Consider the following 7,387-nt stretch of genomic DNA (forward strand, 5'->3'; position numbering starts at 1 on the left):
CGCACTACAAGCGGAACCCTCAACTTCATGACTCGAATCCTGGTCCCCCAAGTCCCGCCCCGCCCTTGCCGACGTGCATCCACGGCGCCGGGGACGCGGAGAAAGCGCTGTTAACGGCACTTCCTCATCATCACGTGACGCCACGCCCCTCCCCGCGCGCGGGGTCCCGCCCCCTCCGGCCGCGGTCGAGATTACGTACCTCCCTGCGGCCTGCAGTAGGAGAGCCGCCGCGGGGCCGAGGAAGCCGCCGCCGATCCAGACGCGGGTGATATCTGGGCAGAACGACGAGGCAAGCCGAACCCCCGAAACTCTTCGCCACTCGAGACCGGAGACGGGAAACAAAACAGGGCGGGAATCGGTGGGGGAGGGCGGAGCTAGCGGAAGGTGTCATGGCGGCCACAGCGGCGGTCACGTGTCCCGGAGGCCCGCCCTGGAACTTCCGGTCACGTGCCCTCAGCGCCCTCGCAGCCAGCGATGGAGGCGAGACCCCCCGGCAACAGAGGCGGTGGCGACGGCTGCGGCGGCTTGGGTTTCAGCCTCTGCCCCTGCAGCGGCTGTGAGGATCGCCGGCGGAGCTCAACCTGACCGGACGTGGTTCTCGGAGGCCCAGGCCGTAGCGGTAGCTCCCACCTGTTGAGTTCAGACCGAAGAATGGGGGTGGGGCGGCGGTGAGGGTCTGACAGAGGCCCCGGGGGCGCGGGACGGCGCGGGTTCAGAGCCCCTCGCTGTAGAATCTTCGAGCACGGCCCCGCAAACTGGCTGGGTGGCTTGCCCTCCTTATCCCGAAATGGGAAGGAGGTGCCCTGACCCTTACGCGACTGCCTGAAGGCATTCCGTTCTTCCGGCGAGACGGACTCGAAGGTTTACCGGGTCAGGTCAGACTCACCTCCCGAGAATGCAGGAAGTGAAGCCTCTCCGGGACACTGAGGCCCTTCCCGTTAGAAAGAGTCTGCCCGGGAGAGCCTTTCCAGTTCTTGTAGGAGAGTCCCCACCTTGGTGGCTGAGGTGGCCTTTTTGCTTCCGCCTGTCATCCCGCTCTTCAAACTGTTATTTAAGCGTGAGCCATACACCCAGTTTTAGTTATGACCGGCTTGACAGCCATGTAATGTAAAGTGGACCAATACATGGCAATGTGTGATTATTTTTATAAATTCTCCGGTGTTCTCAAAAACTAAGTTACCAGATTGACGCTTACATGCCCATTTTTGCCATCTGTAAAATAAGGGTGGGCGAAAGATGTGAAAACTTCTGCCCAGGGCGGCAGTGAGGTGGTTCAGCCGGTAAAGGTGCTGCTAAGCCTGAGTTCCATCTGTGAGACCCACGTGTTGGAAGGCGAGAACCAGTTACCGGAAGTTGTATCCTCACATATACACAATTTAATCTTACTTTTGTGCGTTTTGTTTTGGTTGTTGTTGTTCATTCAAAGACTCCAGTTTAAAATAAGGTAAAACAGAGGTTTATGAGTCAGGAATGCAGCTCAAAGTTAGTAGTGCCTGCTGGACGTGTGTAAGGTGCTGGATTTCGTCACCAGCACCGGCAAAGAAAAAAAAAAATAGAGGACTGTGGGTCCAGCTCAGTGCAGACTGATAAGCATGCAGGCCTGAGTACAGAAAACTGACAGGTCTGAAAACAACCAGGTCTGACTCCGTACAATATTCTCAATAGCCAAACTTGGGGTTTCATTTTTTTTTTTTTTCTTTTCTGTTTGTCTTTCGAGAAAAGGTTTCTCTATATTGCTGCCTGTCCTGGAACTTTTTTTGTAGACCAGGCTGGCCTCAAACTCAGAGATCCACCTGCCTCTGCCTCCTCAGTGCAGGAATTAAAGGCGTGCACCACCATACCCCATCCCTGTCCCAGCCTTGTGATTTTTAAAACATTTTAAAGAGAAACATTTCTCCCATGAATTTTTGTCTGGAATTCCAACATAAAAAAATCAATGTGCTTCAGTGAATCTGAATTTAGATGGTTCAGCATCTTATCTCTAAGGACATCCCCTAAAAACACAATTTGGAAACAACTAAGTCACAGTTGTCAAAACCTTAAGTTTTGTTTTTGTTTTTCGAGGCAGGATTTCTGTGTGAAACAGTTCTGGCTATCCTGGAACTCAAACTCACAGAGATATCCACCTCCCGAGTGCTGGAATTAAAGGCATATGCCACCACCACCCGGCACCATCAAAGATTCTTAAAAGCCAAAACCAGAATAGCCACATGACAAGATTGTAAAACAGGGGAATATAACATCTGGTGGCATCCTGATGTCTTATAAGGACAACTCTGGAAAGAATTTTGTGCCTAAATTAGCTAGCAGGCTTGAATCTTTTTCGAAGCAGGGTCTCCCCAGTGTAGTAAAAATTGTCCTTGAATCATAGCAACAGTTCTTCGTCCCAAGTGCTGGGATTATAGGCTTGAGCCACCACACCCAATTCATTTATTTATTATGTATACAGTATTCTCAGTATTCTGTCTGCATGTATGCCTGCAAGCCAGAAGGCACCAAATCTCATTACAGATGGTTGCGAGCCACCATGTGGCTGCTGGGAATTGAACTCAAGACCTTTGGAAGAGCAGGCTGTGTTCTTAACCTCTGAGCCATCTCTCCAGCACCACCACACCCAATTTAAAAGGCGAGATCTGTTGTATTTACTTGGCCAACTGAGTGAGATTGATGGGTTTGAATTTCTCTTACAGTGAGTACAGAAATACAGATATAAAAGCAATTTTAAGAGCTAGGCTTGGTGGTGGCACATGCCCTTAGTCCCAGCACCTGGTGGGTAGAGGCAGTGATTCTCTTGAGTTGAGGTAGTTTGAGGTTATCCTGGTCTGCATAGTAAGTGCCAGGCCAGTCAGGACTACGTGTTGAAATACTGTCTCAGAAAAAGAAAAGTATAGGTGTTTTCCTGTTCCAGCTGCCTGCTCCCAAATAACCGACTCAGAGACTTAATATAAATGCTAGGCTAATAGCTTAGGCTTGTTACTAATTAGCTCTTATTACTTAAACCATTTTCATTGATCTTTGTGCTGCCCGGAGGCTCATGGATTTTACCTCTATCCCACTTTGTGTTTCCGAATGAATCTTCCATCCAGCTGGCAACTCCTGACTCCGCCCTTCCTCATCCCATCTTTCTCAGTTTGGCTTTCCCACCTAACTTTATCCTGCTTAGCTATTGTCCAGTCAGTTTGTTTATTAAACCAACCATGGTGACATATATTCACACAGTATTCAGACGGAATATTCCACAGCAGAAATAAGTGAAATACAGAGGAGTATATGTTTTTTAAAAATACCTGGAAGATAATTGCAGTCAAAAAAAGAATCAGTTAAAAGTAGTAAAGCAATGGGCGTGATGGTGTATGCATTTTGATCCTAGCACTGGAGTTCTCTTAAGTTTAGTGATAATACTCTATCAGCATGCAGTTTTTTATTAGTGGGTATTTGCCTATTTCCTTCTATCGTGCACTTAGTATTTTCCTTAGCACTTCGTTTGTGAAACCATGCTTATAACAGTAACAGTCCGCTATGGTTTCCTTTTAATTTTTGTGGTTTTGTGTGGTTGTTTTGCCTACATGTATGTCTATGCCCCCACCACCTTTGTGCCTGGTGCCTGAGGAGGCCAGAAGAGACCATCAGATCCCCTGGAATTGAAGTTGGTAGCAACCAAACCCAGGTCCCCATCAATTGAGAAAAGCAAGTGCTCTTAACTAATAAACCGTCTCTCCAACCCCTTTGGGGTTCCTTTGCAAAAAGGATCCTCCAAGTTTTTATTTCCTGTGTTGTACTGGTAAAACATTTTTTGATTACTTGATAGCATTCTCGAGCTCTTTTCACTCGATTTCTTTTTTTTTTTCCACTCATTTTCTTTAAGATGGGATCTTACCAAGTATCTCAGGCTGCCTTTGAACATGGCAGTTCTTCATTCTGCTTTTGATATCCTGAGCAAATACCCATGTCTTAGGCTAGTAGATATAACTCACTCTTGCAAACCTCCTTTCCAGGAGACAAGAGTGCTAAAGATAAAAGAGTTTATCTTTCTGTATACTTTGACAGAAGAGGTAGGTAATGGAAATTCAGAGACATTCAGAAATTAAAGATTTCTGTTGAACCATTGTAAATTTTTCCTAAAATGTTAGGGTGAGATATTTCTAGGGCAAGATCCAATTTTGGGAATCTTTGTGAAAAATGACTATCTGGTCTATGAATAGAAAGCTATAGTATCCTGTAGTTGAGTTGAAGATAGATGTGTATAGATTTCTTGTGTCCTGGCAGGGCTGAATTCTTCAATAAAGATTTTCTTTGAATTTTGTAAGTATGTATTAGATCCTTTTGAGGATTATGCTGTGCTGCTGGGTGCTATATTATAATGAACACAACACATTGAACCTTGATCTTTCTTAAGCTTTCAGTCTACCAAGGGATATATACAATTTTTTTCCACATATATTTAATGCTGGAAGGTAAAATATAGTGCATATGATCCCATTGTTATGGATCTCATATTGTTATGGATTTCATGTTATGATTTCCAATGTGTCAGAAACCTTTGGAAGTCAAGAGAACTATTTAAAGTATACACATATCCTAAATGCCAACTTAGGCTGCTGGTTCCAAGAAACATGTAACAGCAGTGTTAAATATTTCATGCCAGACAATGCCCACTTCAGGGACGTTAGGGCTGAGAAGAGCTACCTAAGTGAAACTTTATTCCTGGGTTCCATCTCTAAGAAAAACATGGTACTATGAACCCAAACTGCATTTACTATACAGAGCTCAAACCCATAGCCAGTATGATCTCCAAGGCTTTAAAACAAATGGTAGTTTTCTTGTGGTGAAATTTGAAAATATGCTTATAGTTTTGAAAGGGGGTGGTGTTTTTGTAAAGTTTTTAGTCATGCCTTTACATTGTAAAATATTAAGAAAATATGTTATATAGTACATACATATTCAGCACATTTTGCTGAAAAGCGGTGTATCCTTCAATTTTGTATATTATAAGATCTTGATTTTGGAGACTATTTTGTGTTCCCCTTTTTTAATTAAATGATATTTTTCTTTTATTGAAAATAGATTTTTTCCCCTCACGTAATATATCCTGATTATATAGTTTCTCCTCCCTCTGCTCCTTCTAGTTCTCATCCAGATCCACTCCCAAGGGATAATAACAAAATAAAATATAGTAAGATTTTTTTTTAAGTTTTTTTTTGTCAGAATTTGACAAAACAAAAAGAAGAGAAGAGCCCGAGAGAAGGCAGAAAAAACAGGCCCACACTTTCACATACTCAAGGACCTCATAAAAACACAATTGAGGAAGCCATAATCTATCAGAAGACCTGGTGCAGAGCCATGAAGGCCTATGCATGCTGCTTCAGGAGAATTACTTAAATTTATTAGCAAGACAGTGGTGATGCAGACCTTTAATTCTAACACTCAGGAGGCAGAAACAGAGGCAGGGGGATCTCTGTGAGTTCCAGGCCAGCCTGTTCTACAAAGTAACTTCCAGGTTGGCCAGAGCTACATAGAGAAACCTTGTCTCAAAACACTCCCAAAGTAAGTGCTATGAGGAGGATATTAGAAAAGAGTAATAACTTCAGAGATTAGAATCCACTCAAAATAAAATTGATGAAACCAGTTGAGCAGAGAGAGAAAACTGTATCAAGTCTGAGAACAAAGACATACACATGCAGCTTCGGGCAGGGTTTTAACTGTAAAGAAGAGTCTTATGACAGATAATTCCATAAAATAATACATCTTTTCATTGACCGCATTGGGTTTAAAGTAGCCTACAGCAGTACTTTTCATAAAAGAAATATTATAGCTCTTACAGAGTTCTACAGGGAAAAACACAAGGAAATTCCTCCAAGGAATCTGAAAATCACAGAAGCCATTGTAGAGTGACCCCAGTGGGTCTCTTAGCTCTTCCAAATGTGTTCTGTTTATACTAACAAAGATACTACAGATGACCAGAAAAACTTGGCAAGCAAATTATCTGAGACAATTGACAGTTGTGCCCACTGTTCAATAACTTATTTCTGAATTTTTCAGTTTTTAATGGGGAGGATTAACCAGGGCCTAGAGAATACTGGGACAACATCCAACTTCTGAGCTGCATCTCAGCCTTGCTTCAAATAAGTTTTAGTGGAAATAGTTTCTGTTATGTAGGAAAGGCCATTGTTAAGTACTGAAACTCGGTTCTATTGATGTGCTGAACTCTTTACTTTCCAGATTTTGTCTTCACTCCATTTGTTTTTTGACCTTCCCCGCTAAGAGGTGCTTCTGTTATTTTCCAAGCCCAGTTCATTGGAAGCTTCTGCTATAGGCTGTCTTTGCTGAAGCTTTTCTTCAAACTACTGATGAACATTATTGGGGTGATTATGTAGTAACTCCCTCCTAACTTCTCTCTCCAATCTTTCACAGGTTTTGATTGATATTTCCTAAAATGTGTTTTATATAGTGCATAGTATCATTTTACATTCTGTCGTCAGAATTTTTCCTAATTACTTGTTAGGAATATGTGTACAAACTTGATATTAAGCATTTAACAGATGCTGGGCAGTGGTGGCGCAGGCCTTTAATCCCAGCACGTGAGAGACAGAGGCAGGCAGATCTCTGCCTTTGAGGCCAGCCTGGTCTACAGAGCGAGTTCCAGGGTAGCTCTGCTATACCAAAAAAGGGGTGGGGATGTTCATAGCTCCATAAATGTTACAAAGTAGATATTTACTCCTGCAAAATTAAAAATAACTAATGCTTTTTTTAGTTCTTACCCACATGTTATTCCACATTTGGTTTTATAAATAATCAACTGTTGGTAAGACTTTTATTTTGGCTTTAATCCGTTTAAGCCACGGTTTCCCTATACGTAGCCTTGATTGTCCTAGAGCTCACCATGTAGAATAGACAGCCATCATTTTGCCGCCTTCTGCTAAGTGCTAGTCAATTTTGATAAGTAATGGATCCCTGGTTATTGGGTTCCTCCTCTGAAGTGATAGGCCAAATCAAACTTATTAATAAATCCAGATTTAATAAACAGAGCAAAGCAAGGCGGAGCACTCCCCATGACTTTTAGGAAGGCAGGAGGGGGAGAGCACGTGGCAGGTCTAGCAGGTCTTAAATAGCCTGTAGGAGGTCTTGAGTTCCAGAGGAGGAGGAAGTGCTGCTGATGGCTTGGTGGGCATTCTCAGGGGTCTGGAATGGGAGGAGTGGGACTGGGTGGAGCTTCCCAACAATTTTATTCAGTCTATGACATGTGTGCATACCAACTCACAAAATACAGCTTACCTTCTGGGAAGTGAAAGGACAACTGTCAGGAATAAGTTCTCTTTTGTCATCTTATAGGATCCAGGGAAATCAGCTCCTGCAGTGCAAAAATACATGTTTTTGTAGATAATCAGGG

The sequence above is a fragment of the Arvicola amphibius genome, chromosome 12 (assembly GCF_903992535.2).
Source record: "Arvicola amphibius chromosome 12, mArvAmp1.2, whole genome shotgun sequence".
Classification (NCBI taxonomy): domain Eukaryota; kingdom Metazoa; phylum Chordata; class Mammalia; order Rodentia; family Cricetidae; genus Arvicola; species Arvicola amphibius.